This window comes from Trachemys scripta, chromosome 16 (assembly GCF_013100865.1).
Source record: "Trachemys scripta elegans isolate TJP31775 chromosome 16, CAS_Tse_1.0, whole genome shotgun sequence".
Lineage (NCBI taxonomy): Eukaryota > Metazoa > Chordata > Testudines > Emydidae > Trachemys > Trachemys scripta.
The window spans coordinates 8712303-8732772 of record NC_048313.1 but is presented as its reverse complement, the minus strand read 5'-3'; positions in this window follow the sequence as shown (position 1 = coordinate 8732772).

The window sequence follows — 20470 nt, the reverse complement described above, 5'->3', positions numbered from 1 at the left end:
TGCGCTTAGCAGGAGCTCTCCCAGCGTGGCGGCATCGTGGGAACAGCTGCCTCTTCATGCCCTTAATTCTGCTCTGCGGGAAAAACGTGGGGATTGGCAGAGAAGGCAACTTGCTGCCTCTCGGAACGAGCAGCGAGTTCAGGCCACAGTGCACAAGCGTCACGTCTCGGCGCTCAGCTTAAGCCTGGATAAACAAGCTTTGGAGTTGAAATCTGAGGCTGACCTTGAGCTCCATGAACCCCAAAGGAATGGGCTGAACTTGAGAAATAAATTCTTCTAGGCTGGGAGGGATGAGAGGAAGGAACCTCATTAGGTTCCCTGGGTCTCTGGCTATAGAGAGAATCCATCACTCCAGGTCTGCACATTAAAACAGTTAATCCGTTTTTATTCCCCGCCCCCCCCCTCCAGCAGACACCATAATACCATGTGTCTGCTACAAAGGGGGATTAGCTACTCCACAATGTGTTCCAATTATCGGCAGGCTTGTCAGAGGAGAGCCAGCAGCAGGGGGAATAATGCTCAGGCGTTAGCAGGAGCGGGAGGCTGAACTGAATCGTCTCCAAACCGCAGCACCAGTGTCCTACGTCGGCGCCGCTCTTGCCCTAGGCGGGAAGTTGCCTGGTTAGAGTGAGTAAAAGGGCAGGTGGTGGCAACCTGCCTCAGCGTCTGAGTTATCACCGTGGGGCGGGCTCCAGTTGCAGTGTCCTCTGGCTACCACAGGCAGGCAAAGTGCAGGGCAGAGATTCCAGCTTGCACCATCAGGCCAGTGCTTTTCGTTCATTTGCCCTTCCAATAAAAAGGGGCCCCTTAGACTTTGCTCCAGTGTCCCTCCTGCACCCACATTTAGAAATCGGCCCCTTCAGGATCTATCGCCCCCTTCATCCAATGATTGACCCTCGTCGTAGACCAGCAGTCGAATCTGCGTTTCTGATTACTTTAGTGGAAGCAGCACTCACAGTGTACTCGGGTCTGTGTGGCACGGCATGGGCCTGTCCCCGAGGGGAAGGGACCTGCTGGCAGTACAGGGCTGGGCAGGCCACTGTGTGTCTGGCAACTGCCAGTTTGTAAGTAGTGCCTTTGCGCTGGGCGGAGCGGGGAGGCCCCTGCCATGCCATGCCCCATTGCCCCAGGCTGGCCCCTCGCTCCAGGGACCGACCTCCCCACGCCATGCTCCATTGCCTCCATGGGGGCCCACAAATATTTTTGGAGCCCGGTCCACAAAAGGTTAATCCAGCCCTGCATTCAAGTCCAGGTGCCTGCAGAACTCAAACAAAGGAGATCAGAACAGGAAAGTGACAAAGTCGGACTGGATTCTGGTGCTGCGCTGTGTGATCTGCACTCTGCCATACATGCCTCTCTGCAACCTACTGGCGCGTCTTGCTGCACATTAACGAATAAATAAATGCATCGGAACTCCCCCCGCCCCCCCGCGACGTTTGGCCTTTTGAGGCAGTGGGTAGTGGTTATTCCAAGTCAGGTAGCTTTAATGTGGGGCCACAATCATTCCGCAAATGGACACGCTCTCCACGCAAATGGACGTAGGTCAAGGGGGTTGCTTTGCTCTGGCATGAGTGGGGCAGTTGAGGGAATGCTACAGCGGAGATGAAAGCTGCTAATTAGCAGACTGAAAACCATCGTCCTGTGCATCAGCTGCTGCATCCAAGGTTATTTGGGAGCATTGTCAGTGATTAAAGTTTTAGAACAGCAAGAACTTTGTAAATCAAATATGTGTAAAATCAGATCAGCCTTAATTGGAGGGTAAATAAGGTAAGTTTGTTTTTTCTCCTTTGGCTCTTGCAGGCTGGAGATGGAAGTGGCACGTTGCTCACTACAATAATGAGTAAAAGGCAACATTATAAGCGGTTCCTGGTTTGGTTTTAGTGACTGATCTAAGGGTTTTGAAAGCCCCTGTTCGTGCCTGCCTCGGGGCTCCAACCAAATTAGCCCTACGTGAAATTAAAGGCAGAGCTGCTGTTTTTCCCCAGACAGGGTTTATAGGCGTTCTCCCTACAAAGTCTGCGTCCTTTGTCTGGGGAAGATCCCCCAGGGATGCTCTGCTCCCCTAAGGCCACTCTCTGGCAGCCTCTCAATCCAGCCCCACGTGGCTCTTGGGCAGCACAGAATCACCTGGGTGCAGTGTTCTCAGGCCCTGCCCCGATCCGTCCCCTCTTTGCTGGGGTCGGGGAGTCGGGTGACTGAAGGACCTTTACGCTAGCTCAGGGGTTCTCGGGACAAACGTTTTGGTGGCCCCAGAGTTCGACCAGCTCTTGCTGGTGGTCGCTTTCACACTTTTCCCTAAAATACTTAATGAGCTTTAGGAAAAACAAAGAAGTATGCACATAGACACGTCCAGGGCTGCCGAGAGCGGGCTCAGGCCCCAGTGAAATTTTTTTTTCGGGCTCCCCAGCAAGGGCGGACTGACTAAACAGGGCCGACGAGGGAGGGGGGTTGAAAGCCAGGGCCTAGGCCCCCTTCCGGACCACCAGGCCCCAGTAATTTGTACCGGCTTTCCCCCTCGCGCTCCCCCATCGGCCCTGAACATGTCCAAATCATTGTCACTTCTTTATTGCTAGCTAGTAAGTGATATTAACAAACCTACAAGTATCACTTTTCATAGCAAACTTACTCAGCCCCAACAAGCCTGGGGACAAATTAGGCCCTGGAGGGAGGGGTTTGGAGGCGGCAGCGGGGGCTAGAGTCCGAGGCCCCGTTACGGGGGGATGGGGATGGAGCCCAAGGCCACGCAGCTGGAGCCCGCTGTCTTGCCACCCCAGGGGTGATGCCCAAAGCCGGAGCGTCACCACCCCTGGGAAGGTGGGGAACTCACCGGCTCCCTGCTCCTCCAGCATTGTCCCCAGCTGTCTCCCGAGGGGGCAGGGCCCAACCCCTGCTTGCAGCCCCAGCAGCCAACCCCAACAAGGCACATCCAGGAGCGACAGGGAGGGGAGGGGCTGCTGCTTTCCCTCCCCAGCCCCATCACAGCCCGGGAGGATGTGGCCACAAGAAAAGCCCCTGGTGTCCGCATGCGCGAAACACTGCACTACTGCCACACCACCTGGGGAGGGCGTTCCTGCTGCTTCTCACTGACAGCACAGAGGGGCCAGGTGTCCCGATTTTATAGGGACAGTCCCCATTTTCTTTTTCTTATATAGGCACCTATTACGCACCAGCCCCGTCCAAATTTTTTACACTTGTTGTCTGGTCACCCTAGGCCTGAGTGTGATGAAGAATCAGGCCACAGTCTGTGAGCAAGTCCGTGGAGGGCTCTGAAAACAGGTACCTCTAGATTGGGGGCTTTGCCTACACCGGGGAAGTTGCACTGGTTTAGCTTAACTCGGTTTTTAAATTGGCGTAGTCACACCAGGGCAAAGTTCTGTGTGGACAGTGTGAGATTGGTTTAGCTTAAGCATTTTCCCAGTCGACTTAAGTTAAATTGAAATAAGCCCCTCTTAAACTGAAACTGGAGTGTCCACACTGGGGCTTGAATTGGTTTAACTGAATTGGTTTAAACTCGCACCTGAGGTTAAACTGGTGCCGCTTCCCTGTGCAGCTGAGGGCTCAGCTAAAAGGCAGGTGTTGAGATTGCTTTCCCAGCATCGTCTCCCCAGACACGTACTGTAGCCGGTCAGGTGGTGAGTGCAAGCAGCCAGACGCCTTTTTATCCTAGTCACGACAAACCCAGGGAGGGCAGTTTTGAAGAGGAGGCTGAAATAAATGGGGATCCGATGGCACTGCTGGGGGAATGGCGACGGATGGGTTCTGCCACCGCTTGCGAAATCTCTGGCACCAAAGCGATACCTTCCTCTGTCCACACTGAGCGAAAGGGGGTTTGCTCCCCATACACTGAGGCAGAGAGGAAATAGCAAACATTTACCACAGCCCCGTGTTTCCAGCTCTACGTCTTTGTCTCTGTTTGTTTGTTTGTTTGAAGCCTCGCTAAGCACATTAGCGTCTAATGAAAACCAATTTCATGTTGTTTAGGAACAATTAAAGTGCAGTCATTTGAAAGGTCAAGTGGGATGGGCCACTGTGTCTGGCACATATTAAAAATGAGTTAATTGCAGGTACAAGGGCAGACTTTTCCCAGGCAGTGGGGCTCTCCGGGGTGCCATTCCACTCAGAGTGAACAAACACTGTTACGTTTTGCTTCTCCCTTGGTGCATATGTGAACGCTGGGAGAATGCTGAAGTCCTGAGCGCTGATTTATCGGCAGGAATCCACCCTCCTAAGAACGGTATTAAAATTATTAGTGGAGTCTGAGCTGGCAGAGAGACCTGCACCAAGGAAGCAGCTTACAGCAAGACAGAATTCTCTGTCTGGGTTGACCTTTAGGTGGCAGGGGTCGTTGCATATGCAGGTTACAATTAAACCTGTGGCCCAGTGACGGCTGGAAATGTTGGGTAAGCATAAAGCTGAAACAACCAAACAGCAGGAGACAGAGGGACTTTATTGTAATAGCAAGTGAAAGGAGTGGAATTTCGTCTCTGGATACTGTGCGCGTCAGAATATCGATTAGAAGAGAGAATGCACTTCCAGCTAAGCTCTGGCAATCCAGTTTTTATTCCAATAATGAATTGGAATCGGAGACAGTTAGTTTTTAAATACTGCCAAGGATTTAGTCCTGATTTACTCCTGAGAAATGATGGCAGATGGCGTGAGAGATGAGTGTGATTGCAAGAGAGAGTGCGTGTGTGGGCAGGGCCGGCTCCAGGCACCAGCCTAGCAAGCAAGTGCCTGGGGTGGCCAATGAAGAGGGGGGCGGCACATCCGGCCCTTTCGGCGGCAAGTCAGCGGCAGGGCCGTCACTCCCTCTGGGAGCAAAGGACCTGCCGCCGAATTGCTGCCGTAGAATGAAGCGGTGGTAGAGCTGCCGCCGCGATCGCAGCTTTTTTTTGTTTTTTTGCGCTGCTTGGGGTGGCAAAAATGCTAGAGCCGGCCCTGTGTGTGGGGATCCGACTGAGAACCACCCAGCTCTTTCCTTCTCGAGAATCTGTCATCTGAGATTTGTAGATTATAAAGCTAGAAGGACCATGGTGGTGAGCTAGTCTGACCTCTTCACACAGGCCATAGGATGTCCCAGTATTAATTCCTGTTTCAACGAGAGCAGATATTTTAAAAACATCCAGTCTTGATTTGAAAATTGCCTGCAATAGAGAATCCACAGGGCCCTTGGTTAGTTGTTCCAACAGTTTCTGCTTCGATTTGGTCAAGGGGTTCCCAAGATACAGTCCCCACAAACGACCCACCTCTAGAACAAAATAAGTGGCCCAGACATGGCTCAGACCCTGACCTTGAGGCTCAGAGGAGTTTGGTTAACTCCTTCTTGCCTTTCATTTTTGTGCCGGCTCTCCTTCCTTCCTTTCAGCTGCACCCGGGAGCACAAACTCTTTACGAGAGTCTTAAGAACATAGACCACTGGATGGCAAGGGACTTCCCGGGTCATCGAGTCTAGTTCCCTGGTAGTAAGGTGGGCGGCATCCTGAGGGCCACCTCGTGGCTAAAGAGGTCACTCTGCAGGCCCTTGCCTCTGCTTTCCCCTTTTTCAGGGCTCCCCAAACTCATTCAAGAGAGTCCAAAGAAAATGAAAACATTTTCCCCACCTGGGGTCCACTTTATTCAGTCCTCTGGCCATCCATTGCAGCGTCTCCCTCCCCTTAGTTGGGGTGGGCTGTGCCTTTTTCCCAGGCACAGTTCGGTGGGGCGCCGTTCGTCGTCTCTGCCAGAGCCAGTCTTGCTGCTGCAGGCTAGCTACACTACCTCTGGCTTTTGTTTCCTGAGCATTCCCCACTACCTGCAGCCACCTGCTGCTCTTCTCAGGGGTTCAGCTCCTCTCACACAGGTCTGCCTCTCTGAGCAATCAGGGCTGGAAAGCCCAGGGCTTCCAGCCATCAAAGGGCGGGCAAGCCACTCTGGTCCGCCCCTGCCATCGGAGACAACCCCATCCTCTGATCGCATTCACAAACTCATCACGCTCCATCTTACAACTAGTTCGGTTGGTTGTCCCCCACTGCGCCGACTGGGGGAGCTGAATCCAAACTTCGCTCTGATGGGTGGAGCCTTCCTCTAATTCCCAGGCTAAATTTATTCACAGCCGGTTCATCCCCATTTGGTCTTGTGCCAGCGCTATCATTCAGCTTCAGGAGCTCTTCCTTCTCGCTGGGGTTTATCTTCACCCCGCCCTTCCCCTCGATGTATTTATAGAACGCAAACACGTCCCCGCTCAGCGTTCTCCTGACCCCCCAAGACTGAGGGAGCTCAGTCTACTTAACGTGTCAAAGAGGAGGTCGAGAGGCCGCTTGATCATGGCCTATCTGTATCTCCATAGGGAGATGACCTCTCCTGTCGGGGTGCTCTTCTAAGAGCAAACCGAGGCAGCAGGAGATCAGACGCCTCTCTTTAGCAGTCAGAAAGAGCTGTAGCAGCTTTGCAAGGGAACTCGCAAACATCACTTGGAGTCTTTGGATCAAGGCTGAGTATCTGCTTAAGAAGAAACACCAGCTGCTGGGCTCAGGAGTGTGATTTACCTTGGAGGGAGCCTGGTCCCCGCCAGTGGGCGGGATTCTCTGGCCGGTGTGAGGCAAGAGGTCGTATCAAATTGTCCCTTCGGGCCTTAAAACATATGAAATACTAAAATGCAGAGAGAGATCACACGCTTCTGTTGTTTCTGATCCAGTTACAACTAAAATACTCTGCAGATCTCTCAAATTATTTTCCTCCATCATGACTCCTCCATTTAGAAACACCACAAATGCCTAGCTCTCCATGCTCTAACCACTGGATGCATTTCCAGGGAGGCCAGCCCATTTAGGAATATAAGAACAATCATGGTGGATCAGACCAATGGTCCATCCTGTCTCTGACGGGCCAGTGCCAGAACTTCAGGAGCATTGAACAGAGCAGTTTTGGAGAGATCCATCCCTGGCTTCCACTCCCAGCTTCTGCCAGTCAGAGGTGTAGGGTTACCTTGAGCATCAGGTTGCATCCTTAACCATCATGGCTAACAGCCATTGATGGACTCAGTCCTCTAGTTCTTTTTTGGAACCAGTTCTACTTTTGGCCTTCACAATATCCCCTGGCAATGAGTTCCACCAGTGAATTGTACATTGTGAAAGAAGTACATTTAGGGGATGACAGTCCAAGACACCACAGGGTAGGTAGGTTTCCAACTTCCAGCAAAAGTCAAGTAGTTAAAGCTGAGTGCCTAATCCCCTGTGTGCCTTGGCAAAACTCTTCTTAAAGAATCTCTCTCCCGCTGGCTTTTCTTTGTAATCACGCTTGATTCTGAGGGGAACTGGGCCACGTTCTCTCAGCGCTTGGTGGCTCGTGAGATGTTTCAGAAGCTGTCTGTTGATATGTTCACGTCTCACTGAAGGAAGAGCTGTCATAAACGTACTGCAGGCAGGATGCAGCTGGCATTTTGGGGGCAGTTTGTAATGTAAATGGCATGGAAAGTAACTTAACTCTATACCAGTCTCTTTGGTGAATGCATCCGGTAATTCAAACCCACCCCAGTTCCCTGGGCCAGCTCAGTGAAATCCAATTGCTCATTCCATTAAATACAGCAGTCCCCCGATTTGTCTCGTTCTAAGTAGTTTGCTAATGACTAGCTCCATCTGTGCAGGCTTTGGCTTTATATGTATTTTATGAGTGCGTTTTATCTGCCTCGTCCCTAAAGACCAAAAGAAGCATTTTGTCTTATTTGTGACAAGCTTTTGTGAGCGGTATCCCCCAGCGGAATGATCAACGAGGCATTTAATAGGGGAATAATAGGGAGCTTCTGCGAGCACTGACACACGCATACAATTCGTATTCAGGGTGCAATATACGACGCTGAACTCTCACCAGTTTTCCAGAGCAGGGTCACCTCCATCTGCTGAAGGGCGGGAATGAGCTTGAGAAACAACCTGCCACTGAATGCATCCCAGTCTACATGAAATCAATACAAGAAAACCCTTTTGTATGCAGCATGTACCCAGCTCAGGCCGGGCGTGGGGTGGGGGGGTTTGGGAGAGACCGGAGGAAACCTGTGTTGTTAATTATAGGCTACGCTGGAAGCAGCTTGAGTGCAGTGTGTAAGGCTGGTTTCTTCGCAGTATTGCGGTGCCTAGAGCTGCAGATAGCTGTGCCCATGTGGCTTTCAAAAAGGGCGTTCGGCATCTAGGAGCTTTTGAAAATCCCAGTAGGTGGCTACCAGCCTCTTTAGGCACCTAAATACCTTTAACAATGTGATCTTAAGGGAATTCCTTACAGGGAAGAGATTTCTGATATTTGAGGGCTCTTCAATCCAGCCGGTTAAAGGCAGGAGGAGATCCCATGGCTCAGAGGTAGAAAAATCACAACCCTAGGGCTGTGGTGGGGTCTCCATCCCTTGGAGGCTTTACGCTAAGACAATGTCGTTTGGGTGACATGGAGTCTGGGTATTTCTGTAAGGCAGCTTGTTTGTTTACACTACGTGTGTACTGCTCCTGGCACAGAGGTGGCTGCAGACCACTTGCGTTTGTAGGCAGTCCCCCCTCCTAGGGGTCACGGTCCAACAGCAGGGCCCAGAAGAGCTGGCAGTGCCGGCGGGGGGGGGGGGGAGGCCGCCGGCCGTGCAAGGCAGATGTGGGGGAGGAGGGGCCAGGAGCTAGCATGGCCTGGGACCCAGCAATGCATGTGAATAGTTAGCAGGTATCAGAATGTCCCAGACATACCCCCAGCCCCTGTCCCCAGACAGAGAAATACGGAGACTGTTTGAGAGTCTCCCTTTTCATTGCCTGGGCTGCTGCAGCTTTCTACTTCCAGCCACCCCCTTGCCCCGGATAGCAGGAATCTGGGACTGCTGCTAAATGTAAACGAGACTGCCCAAATCCGGAACAAAGCCCCACTCCCCTCCTGCAGCAGGGGAGAGAACCCAGGAGTCCTGGCTCCCAGTGCCCCCCTCTCTCTAACCACTAGCCCCCACTCCCCTCCCAGGGACAGAACCCAGGAGTCCTAGCTCCCCTACCTGCTCTAACCACTAGACCCCACTCCCCTCCCAGAACTGTAGCAAAATCACCGTTAAATGGTCTCGTCTGTCAAGGCTTTTGCTCTGTGATGGAGCCTTTAGGGCAGAGTCAGTGCGGGGACCCTTTCCAGCTTGCACAAACACCCAGAGCAAGTCACAGGGATGCTCTGTTCCCTTGAGGCACATCCGCCCTCAAACCAGGCAGAAATAAGAGGGGTTGAGCGCTCCACATCCACCCCGAAAGCCCCCTCCCCACAAGACCCAGCTGGTGCTGCCCTGTGCATCTCTGCAGCATGAGTATTGATGAGAGAGACACGTGCAGCTGCTGCTGAAGGCATCAAATGGATTCGCCCTGGGGTTTGTCTCCACACAAAGCAAACCAGCTCCTCTTTGGTTTGTCTCTGATCAGCCACATACTGCGAAGGGATCCCTGAATATCTCCCCCCACCTCCATTTGTTAAGCATTTCAGTGCTGAGCCAGGCTGGGCCTTTGCTCCTCTCCGCCACCTTGCAACATAAACCGTGATTAGGAAGCTGAGACGAGAGCCCAGGCCAGCATAAAAGTAAACCGATCAAAAGCCAGCGCGGGTCCCTGACGGAAGCGGGCATGTGTGAGGAGAAGCCAGAATTTCAGTCCCTGCTGTAGGAACAAAGGGAATCTGTGCGCATGAAAGGAATTATTCATGCCTGAAGGGGGGAAGTATTTCTTATCAGGGGACCAGGAGCCAGAACTCCTGGGTTCTAATCTCAGATCTGACCCTGACCCTAGCTGAGTCACTTGCCCCCTCAGTGCCTGATGGGCACTGGAGCAATGTCTCATGGGCTGGGTTTGTGAGGGGGGACTAGCCAGAGCACCCATGGGGCAGGTTAGTGCATTAGGGTTGAATTACATGGCAGAGCTTGCAATAGGATCAGAACCCAGGCGTCCTGATTCCTGATTCCCACCCTATTCTAACCCACTAGACCCACCACTCCCCTGCCAGAGCTGGGGCTAGAACCCAGGAGTCCTGGCTCCCAGCCCCCCTGTTCTAACCACTAGACCCCACGATTTTCCCTTCCTTTATTCAAATATGGCCCCTGAGCTTCAGTGCAAAGCTGAAGTAGACTTGTCCATTTCAAACAAATAGTTCTGCATCATCCTGGGTGTTTTAACGCCTTGTCTTAGCATCAAGTTAAGGGGAGCTGGAGAGCAAGTTCCCAATTAACACCTGCAGATTTATTTGTGGAGTAGAATGTAATGGCCAATGTTTATGACATTAGTTCAGAGCGGGCCTTGAAAGCTCTTGAAGAATCCAGACTAAAGCCATGATATCTACACAAGCTGGGCTGCCTGCACAAACGCACTAAGCTAATGTGAGGCACTAATCTGCTGAGCGCACGTTTTAATGATATTGATAAAATAACTTTGACTTAATGAAAGTAAATTATTGCGTAACGATGCTCCCGGCGGGTAGCTGAGGGTTGGGTGTTTTTTTTTTTTTTCTTGGAAGCTGTACAAATAAAGCCGACGGATACTAAATACTTTGTTGTTCCACGGCCTGTAGAAAGCAGGGCCTCACCTCATGGTTTAGCTGGGCAGCTTCTAATCTAGGATCTGCTTCTTATTTTAAAAAAATACCTCATTAGAATGGTCACAGCGAAACCCATCAACCCCCCAGCATCCCACCCCTGGCACGCTGGAGATCGCTGGAGATTTTTAAGAGCGGGTTAGACAAACACCATTCAGGGATGGTCTAGATCATACTTAGTGCCATGAGTGTGGGGGACTGGACTAGATGACCTCTCAAGGTCCCTTCCAGTCCTACGATTCTATGATTCTGTGTTAGCTATAATTTGCTGTAAGAACTTCGATCAACGAGCTGTTCCACTGTCACCAACCTCAGACACTGAAAACCCTGGTGCAGGCCCCCCAAAATCGTGAGGTTTTAACAATAATAAAGGTGGAGTTCTTTTTATTTCTCCTAATAGCTTTTGAAACTTTAGGAGTCACATTAAGTTTTTCTTCCCATAGCTGAGATTCTCTGGTAAATCACATAAGTCTTGGAGCTGCGCCTTGAAGAGAAGCCTCACATATCATGAGAGTCAGGAATGTTGCAACCTCTCATGATTTTATCCTATGTATCTTGCAGCCCAGCTCTGTGCAGAGGGGAAAATTCACAGTGCAGATAATAAGAATGTTGAAGGCACAGGCTCTATTTGCATTGACTACAAAGGAGAGGCAAGTAATAGTTCTTTGGGGTGTCAGGATTTATTGTTTTCCCCCCAGCCAGGATACATGGGGTTGGGTTCTGTGCTGTCTCATTTGGGAGGCACAAGCCAGGGGCAGGGGGAGAAGGTGACTTTGCACCATCCAGTTCCTGATCTGACGGTGTCATTCACGACCCCATGTTATGGGGTGTTCTCCACGTACACACACAAAGTACCCCTAAAGACTTCCAGGGTCTAGTTCTCTGTTATCCTGCATCTCTTTGCAATTGTTGACGCTGGCTCAAAATGCTACCATGGTGATCTGGTAGCATGCTACTCCAGCCGCTTGCTGCTGTAAGCGATGGGGCCATGGAGAATCCTGAAACGTGCATGCCTGAGTACGTGTGGAAGGGGCTGCATCTGCCCTGAACTCAAGGACACTAATTGCAGTGGCCACGTTGCTCCGTGCAGCACAAGCGCTTATCACAGCAGAGGGAGGGTTGTAGTCAGGGCCGGCTCCAGGCACCAGCTTGTCAAGCAGGTGCTTGGGGCGGCCGCTCCAGAGAGGGGTGGCACGTCCAGGTACTCGGCGGCAATTTGGCGGACGGTCCCTCACTCCGGCTCGGAGTGAAGGACCTCCCGCCAAATTGCCGCCGCAGATCGTGATCACGGCTTTTTTTTTGGCTGCTTGGGGCGGCCAAAACCCTGGAGCCGGCCCTGGTTGTAGTGGCTGAATGTGGATTAGATGAAGTGAATAGATGGGGCGATTTCCAAATAGTAGCATGACAGCCCCTCCCATTAGTCCCCGCCTGTGTGGCAGGTTATCATGTGGGCTGGGCTGAGTTAATGCAGCCACAGAGATCTGTCAAGGTCTCTGCCATCCCTAATGCCCATTGCAGGTGTAACAGAGGAGGGGTGGGAGTGTGATGGGCTGTGAAACGTGCGCTCAGCGCCAGAGATGTAGGTACCTGGTTAAAAGAGTGCAGATAAACCTGGAGCCGGATCTCTCGCAAACACCTGCATGGCGATCCATGCCTATGGGAGCCACCATGCGCTCCCAGAACCCGCCCTCCTAGGCAGAGTTTTCCTGGGAATTAAAATTAGAAGGGATGTTTGAATTTACAGGGGAGAGGGTGGGAAAATGACTACATCGGCAACACTGCGTAACTTGCTGACATAGGTGCAGAGGGGGCTGCCACACCCGCTGGCTTGAAGTGGTTTCCATCATAGACCGGGCTTACAGTTTGGTTCAGTGGCTCTCAGACCCCCCCCCCCAACTGTACAAATTGTTCCAGCCCCCCTGCTAGTTGACCACTGGGGTGGGGGAGTTCAGGGAGGATGTAGGGAAATCCCATGTTACAGGAGACTGAGAGAAAGAGTATGCCCTGTCCAGCCACACCTGGATATTTAATCCCATAACTGCTGCAGGACCCTGTGTGCTTTCCAGGAGGGGAGTGGCGTTAAGAGAGCTGCAGTTGAGAGCTGGCTCTAAAGCTCAGTGGAACCTGAGTTCTGAAATTTGATCCGTTTGCAAACGGTGTTTGCAGGTGAATTAACAGCAGCCGGTCAGCAATGCTCGGTGCCGGAGAGACGTCAAATCCAGCTCCTCGACTGGGTGTCTGCCACAACCATGCAACTCTGCTTCTCCCAGTGCTCCTGTCCCATCTCCCAGTCCCCTCCTTACCAAGCCAGAGTGCAGGGTGCTGAATGGGTGACCATAGTCGTCACCTGCCTCGCTGCATGGCAGCACCTCAGGCATATGCTCCTTGCATCCATCAGGTGGAGTTGGATTTGGCCTCTTAATTGGGGACCAGAACCCAAGCCCCCGTGCTGCTGGGAGTCCCTGGGCAGGAGCTGACAGGCTGTGATGACTGGGGGAGACAGGAGAAGGGAGGGAGCGGTAGCACAGACGGAGGGAGGAGAAGCCTGCACATCACTTGGTAATTTTATTCCTATTTTGTGCATGACACGGCGCCGTTCCCCGCCTGCCTGACAGCTCAGCTGTCTCCAAGACGCCTGTTTACACAGTTGGAGTCGGGGGGGAGAAGGGGGGAAGGCAGGTACCACCAGCAGGGAGCTGGGAAGGAATGACAGGCACATCTTTAAAAAATAAACCTCCTCTTCGGAGAGCAATTCGGCACCTCCTGGTTTAACCTTTGGAGCGCGAGAGCCTGGAGTTCTGAGTGGCTGAGAATGGAAATGTTTCGTGTTTGCTGCAGCAGGGCTGCTCTGTCATCCCTCCTCTTGCTGAGCTAACCTTCTGGCGTGTGCTCAGGGTAGGGGACCGGACAGCAAGTCTGAAAAATCGAGATGGGGGTGGGGGGTAATAGGTGCCTATATAACATTAAGCCCCAAATAACGGAAGTGTCCCTATAAAATCCGGACATCTGGTCACCCTAGCTCAGTGTAGCAACAACCTCGTGATGCCCTGTAGCATGGGTGTGAACCCATGGGCCGTCTGCACCTAGCCACAGACTTACCTCTCTCTGCCCATTAAGATAAAGGATACTCCCACTAAGTGGCAGCAGTAGTAGGCTGTTATCCTCTAGGGGTCAGATTTTCAGAGCAACTGAGGGTACTGAACACTGAACATCCCCCACTAGAGGTGGACTTACATCACAAGCCTGAGCCAGGCTGACTCTTCCAGGGCCAGGCTTACGATCCAGGAGTGAGCTCCGTGATGATTGTACAGAGACACCCCTTGATTTACTGTGCATAGTAAACTGCCCTGGGTAATGAATTTAATGAATTCCCCTGGCTCTGCTGCAGGAATCCTCCCAGTTCACTTTTTCTGGAGAGCGCCTCAATGCAGCAGCAGCTGTCTCCCTGTCTCGCGTCCCGTCAGTAATTCTCTGAAATGTATTCCAAGCGTTGCTGCGCGCGGTGAGGTGCCCGTGAGGATCTGGGGTGGGAGGCGTGTCGATGAAGCAGGTCAGCAGCATGAAGGGAGGAGAATGGGAGCTGCTGACGTAACTTTGCTCTCTGCACTTTGGGATTTGCTTGTTCTTAGATATTGGGATAATTGTGGGCTTTGGCCCCATTTCCCCCTTCTCTGGGTGACGCGCGCCTCTGTGCAAAGGGCTCTATTGTAGTAGGCCAGGCCTAGGATTTCCCTAAAGGAGCTGGACACCTCACTCCTGCAGGTTCCTCTGAAAATCCCAGGCCCGGACACTACAAGAAGTCAGCAAAGTTCAAACTGGACGTGAGAGGCAAAGCTCGCAGTGAAGACAGGCTGCTCGCAGCATCACAGAGACGCTCCGAGAGAGAGGTGCCGTCAGCTGGTGATTTTTAGGCACGCAAGGATTTCAAATGTCTCTTTGTGCCATCTGGGCAGGATGGCCCCATTCCCCCTCAGTGACGTGGGCCTGCGAACAGCTGAGCTCACAGCAGATTCTTCAAGCTTGGAAAGACAAAGCGCTAGGAAATCAACTGCAAGTCACAGTCTTTCATGGGTAGGGGACCGGCTGGGTGAGTGGATAGGACACTGCCACCTCACGTTTCTCTAATGCGCAGGGATTCCTAGTGATCATCTGAAAACTGGAGGGTTGAGAAAACAGCTCCTGATGTATCTGTGGTTGCATGACAGCCATTCACTTGATGGGTCCTTGTCCCCATGCTCTGCTTTGATAGTGCACCTCTTCATCTTGGAAAGGCCCAGCATGGATGGAAGGGGCCTGAAAGCAGCAGCAGGAAAGAAATGAAGCTTGGGAACACTGGATCAAAGTGCTCTGGGCCCCGTGTGCACCCAACACGCTGCACTTTTCTGAGCATCTCGTCCCCTTTGTAGGTGCCAAGTTCTTTGGGAACCCTGGCCTTAAAGGGCATTGCGGTGTGAAAGATGCATGCCAAGAGCAGCCAAAGCCCAGTGTATAGGAATCTCTTCCTGTAGGAATAACTCCTTGGGAAATTGGTCCGTGATCTGGGGAGGGAGCTGCTTTGGGAAAGCACTTGCAACTCTTTGGCATTTAAAGCAGGTGAGGATTTTGCTCTAGGAGCTTTCAGAATCCAAGGTGAAAGATGTCGGGGGTATTTACTGCCACTGATGCTAGTGAATTGGAAGGATAAAGTGAGGGGTGGCAGGACTGGCTTTCCTGATCACCTCCGGCTGCAGACATGCTGCCTCCAAATTGATTTCTGATTGCTCAGTTCTTTTGTGAGAGCTGTCGGCTGAGGTTAGCCCCTTGCATTCAGCCAACGGGGGTCTCTGTACTTTTTAGGATTAAAGCTGTTAGACATTAACAACCTGCCGGAGCCTGGTTGTACAAAGCAATCATCGTGCAGGGCAGAGAGACCGTGCAAAACATGGGCCCTACACCTTTGCTTGCTTAGACGTTCATATCTCCATCCTCTCTCTGACCCGGCGGGTCCAGGATGAGGGGACTCCGCACAGAGGCCCTGTACAGGCAGGGGGTGCGGCAAAATGGGATCAGTGACCCGTCCTTTGTTAATGTCAAAGAACAGAAATCGGTTCTGGAGTTTTGGTTTCTGTTCTGGCTGACGGACGGCATCCCCGCTCGTGCCTGTGCGCCATCTGGCTCTGCCAAACACTGCCTGCAAGTGAGTCCACATGGCTGGGAGCCCGGCTCTATTATCTCCCAGGCTAAGAAGCCAATTTATTTTGTTGACATGTCTTGGAGTAGGATCGGATCACTCATCGAGGTCTGTCAAGATGATTGTGCCTCATCAGGATTCATTTGTACATTGCAGCCTGCAGACAGGGAGCCGTACAGCCCATCTCCAAGCTGTGTGGCAGCGGCACCGCAGAGCGCCCCTGGGCTCCGTGGGAGGGGTGCTCTTGCTCTGCGGGGTGAACGGGGATAAGAGAGGCCACTGACCCGGCCACGGCCATTTAGGGGCATCATCGGAATGATGCACCCAGCGAAACCCACGAGCCTCTAAGGAGGCGGGTGCAAATATCCCTCGTTCCAGAGATCGGCTTCCTAGCATTAAAGGGTATGCGAGAGTGGGCTGAGGAGTAAAACACAGAGGAGAGGGGAGCGAATGCAGTAGCAGGAAAGACAGTCGGGGTCTGTGAATACGGGGACGCCTGGCTACAGGCAGCCGGAGGCTGGGCAGCTTCCAGTCTCGCGTCAAGCTCTAAGGGGCTGATTCTGAGTTATGCTAAAGCCATGTCTACACTGCGAGGTAGCTACAGCCGCTTCAGATCCCTCCCCCTGCAATGTGTTGGCCAGGGGCATTGGGATGGCCCTGCAGACTTCGACGTTGACGGGAAAACTCCAGTATCCAGGGCCCAGAAGGGAGTCTGAGTCTCGCCGTTGACCTGCATGATGCAGGGTCAAGCTCTGCTGACGTGCAGGGTGGCCGGTGCAATGTCTGGGCTGAAGTGGGGCATTTGTGCAAATTAAGTGGCATCCTCAAAACAGGATATAACTGGGACTTAATTGGTGCACGGGACTTGATCTGGCTACTCTGCCCCTGGGAGAATTTCACAGCAGTGCCTCCCGTCCCATGCATCCAGAAATCCCGAACCAGGCCCCCAAAAGCATTCGCTTGTTGTAAAAAAGCATGAACTATTTGAAAGCAATCGGCACTGGGTCCTGTTAATTTGCTTCCTGGTATTGGAGCCACCAGGGATCACCTTTTCAGGCTTTACTCTGCCTCTACAAGGGCCAGAAATGAATGAAATGAAAGCAAGGATTCCAGTGCTGTCAACTGAGCCCGGGAGCTGGGGATTTAATGATGGAGAGACTCGAAATAAAGCTGAAAGAACTGGCAGTGCTGTAAGACGCGCTGCGCCGGGGTAAGATGGGGCTTTTAGAATCCCCTGCTGTTGCACCGGCTTGGGGTGAACTTCACCCCTAACAAGATTGGCAATTGGACCCGCTGGCTGCTCTGCCCTGAGAGATCACCGGGTCGGGGCTCAGAACTGGGTCAGCGGCACATTTCATTTTCCTCAGTAACCCTGGCACAGATGGATTGATGAGGAGTGATTCCCCCCGCCCCCTCCTTACTGATCTCCTGAAGCACAGAGGTGCCGGGACTCACGCCTGCAGCTGAAAGGAGAGAAATGGGTATTGATTTAAAAGAGCAAAACTCTCCTCTTCAGAAAGCGCTGGCAAGCTCTTCAGGGATCGTCTCAGCCAGTTGTGTGTGACCTTAGGCTGAGGAAGAGCTGGGATGGATATGAAAAAGGAACAAGCCTCTGAAGTGATATTCCCCCCCCCCCCGACACACACACACACATACACACAATATTGTGCATGCTCCATTATACAACCTCGCTTTCATGCATTCATGCACACAGATACGTACGCACCCGCGTGCACAGACACTGAAGACTGAGGGAGGGGGCGCGGTGCAGTGGTCAGAGCAGTGGACCGGGAGTAGGACTCCCAGGTTTAATTTGCAATTTTGTCACCTTGGCAAGTCTTTTTTTCCCCCCTCTCTGGGTCTCGGGTTCCCATTGTAAAGGGGAAAATAAGACCTCCTGCCTCCCAGGGCTGCTGGAGAATTAATTCATGTGTGAGAGTCACATGCTGGAGACTGAGGAGTAGAAAGTGTCATGATTATTCGCAGTGCCCTGGGCTGGAATAGCAGAGGGGCTCTGGGTCAGAATCCAGGGCCTCAGCAGAGCGGTGTGTCTGGTGGGGAGGCCGGGGCTGGAGCAGCAGTGGGAACTGTGGGATGGGATTGAGGGCCGTCGATAGAGCTGTATGTGGGGGAGGCGCATTGTCCAAGCTGGATGTGGGAAGCCGGCACTGCCCCGGTGCCAACATTCCTTCATTCCATAAACAATAACATCATTAAAGAGCTGGAATTACATTTCCAAGGAAGATGCAGCCTGTTGGCTGCTGCTCCGCCAGCCCTGGGTTGGGCTTCGCCCGCGTGTCTGTGATTGCACTCTCCGTTGGGTCGTGTTGGCTGGCTGCTTGGCAGAGCCCAGCCAGCGACATTTGGGATTGTGCCTTCGGCCGCTGAGGCAGGTCCAGCCTTTCGCCTCCCCTGTGCACTGGTGTGACTGGGAGGCGTCTCCGCCATCTGGGCTGGAAACCCAGGACAGCAGCGGGCCGCAGCAGGGGCGGGAGCAGCTGCTGAACTGGACGTTCCTGTCCAGCACTCTGGATGTCAAACCAATGGAGCGTTACCCAGCCTCCCCCTTTCCAGCAAGGCATCGTGCGGCCCTTCCAGGAGCTAGACAGCAGCATAGGGCGCCAGGCAGCAGTTCCAGGGCGCCGATTACACGCAGGCACAATGCTCGGTCTGCTGCTGCCAAAATGCTGTGTGCTGCTCACCGTGCAATGTGTCGCTTGCTTAGCGCCGGCCTAAGGCAATCATTGGTGTCTGGACCAAATTCCAACCCAGGGAATTAAATTCTCCCTCCCCAAGCCCCTCCTCTGCACTTTCAGCCGGACACAGGATTCATCCCCACTCCCTGTCCTGTCCTGACCTGCCATGCTGTGGTGTGGGCTGCTAAGCAGACAGGGAGTGGCATTCAGAGTGATTCCGCTGTGCCCAGAGGGAAGTTCACCCCTGGCCCAAGCAGAGAGCCAGCACAGGGCCTGAGCCAGCCGTAATTCCGGCGTCGTGCCGTGTGTAACTGGAGCATCGGCTAAGGAGCAGCTAGGTTTGGGTGGGAGGGACTGGGGTCTCGGTCTGGTCGGGGTTGAGCAGTGGCTGGCCCTGATAGGATGGAAGCGGTGCCACAGTTTGCAAAGCACTTTGAGATCCTTCACAATACAAGGTGCCGCCCACACCTGACGGCTGTGACGAGCTGTGAGAACTGTGAAGCACAGGGCAGGGCGCTTTTGCTGCAGGTTTTGGTAGGTTGCATCCCACAGTGAAATCATTGCCTCGGAGAAAAGCTGCCCTTGCATGATAAAACCTCAGAACTGCAGCACGCAGCCCCAATTAAATGGAGGGTGAAGCCCCGCCCAGCCATGAGAACGAGGCCGTGAAGTGCTAAGGAACTGGAGGTGCTTGGAGTGGGCTGTGTGGAAGTTTACGATGGCACCAATCAGGCTTGGGGAAGCATTAATGTCAGAATAAGCATTCAGTGCCCAGGCAACCCAGCCCTGCAGGGAGACCCAAGAGCTTTCTGAGGTGGCCATCTGGAACCAATACCAATTAGCCACACTCAGCGGTGACGCTGCGTGACTCTCCCGGAATGAACTGTCGAGAGAGACGAGAGACTTAAACATTCACCATCATTTCTCTGTGGGCGAGAAGTGCCCCTGGGCACAGACACAGCACGAGGCCTCGGCACCATTCATGTCATTAAGTGTTACGTAGGGCCTAGCTCTCTCTCCTTAGACTTCCAGTTGCCCTCTGCCTTGGAGCAGTCAGGCGGTAATGACCTGCTCCCTGCTGAGCGGGCCAGAGGCTGCTCTGATGGCCTGTGGGAGGCAGGAGCTGGAGCTGTCACTAATGTGCTGCCATCTCTCGTACGTGCCGTGGCATCTTGTCTAGCTGCCCAACAGCCAGCACTAATTATCCCTGCTTGTGCTTGCTATTGGGATGCAATTATCTACTTGCCATACCAGGCTCGGCCCTCGGTTCAAGCATTATCCCGGCCAGCTGGGGTGCTTTGGACAGCGGTGGCGGGTTGCTGTGGTTACAGGTGATTGGCGATTACTCATCCTTGGCATCCCGTAGCCTGGTATGTCTCCAGGCCCTGTTCTCTGCTGGCCCGGGAAAGGGTGCAGGCTGCCGTGGATTGGTGAGTCCTCTAAACAGCAAGGTCCCTGTCTGCATCATGGAAGGAAGGAGGCAGACGGTGGCAGCAGCTGCTGAAGTCTGTATATACCCAGAGTCCTGGGCAGGCAGGGCCAGCCTGTGCAGCCGTCTGTGCTACCACGACTTTGCTGCCGCTGGTACTTCAGCGGGCTTGTCTCTAGATAGATCACAGCTAGCTTGGGCAGGCCTATAGGTGGTGCAATCACACCCCCCTGTTGTAATGCAGACATCCCCTTAGTCTTCCTGTGCCTGGAACTTGGGGAGAACTGCCCCTCCTTTGTCTGCATTGTCTAGATTGTGAGCTTTGGGGCAAGGACTGTCTCGCACTCTGTGTCCATCCAGCACCACGGGGCCCTGATCTCAGTTGCGGCCTCTAGGCACTAAGGAAATGGAAATAATAACAATACCTGGGCCATTAGATAGTGTGAGGTGAAAAGGGCCATTAGGACCCTGGTTGCTTGGATCGAATGTGGCACTTTCTGTGCTGCTCGTTCCCTATCCCTAAACCAGAGGACAGAGGTAATGTGAGTGAAAGCAACACAGAGACGCCTGCCTGAATTTGCAGAGAGCCTGGAACAATAGCTTGGTGGGGGAGGGGGGAGA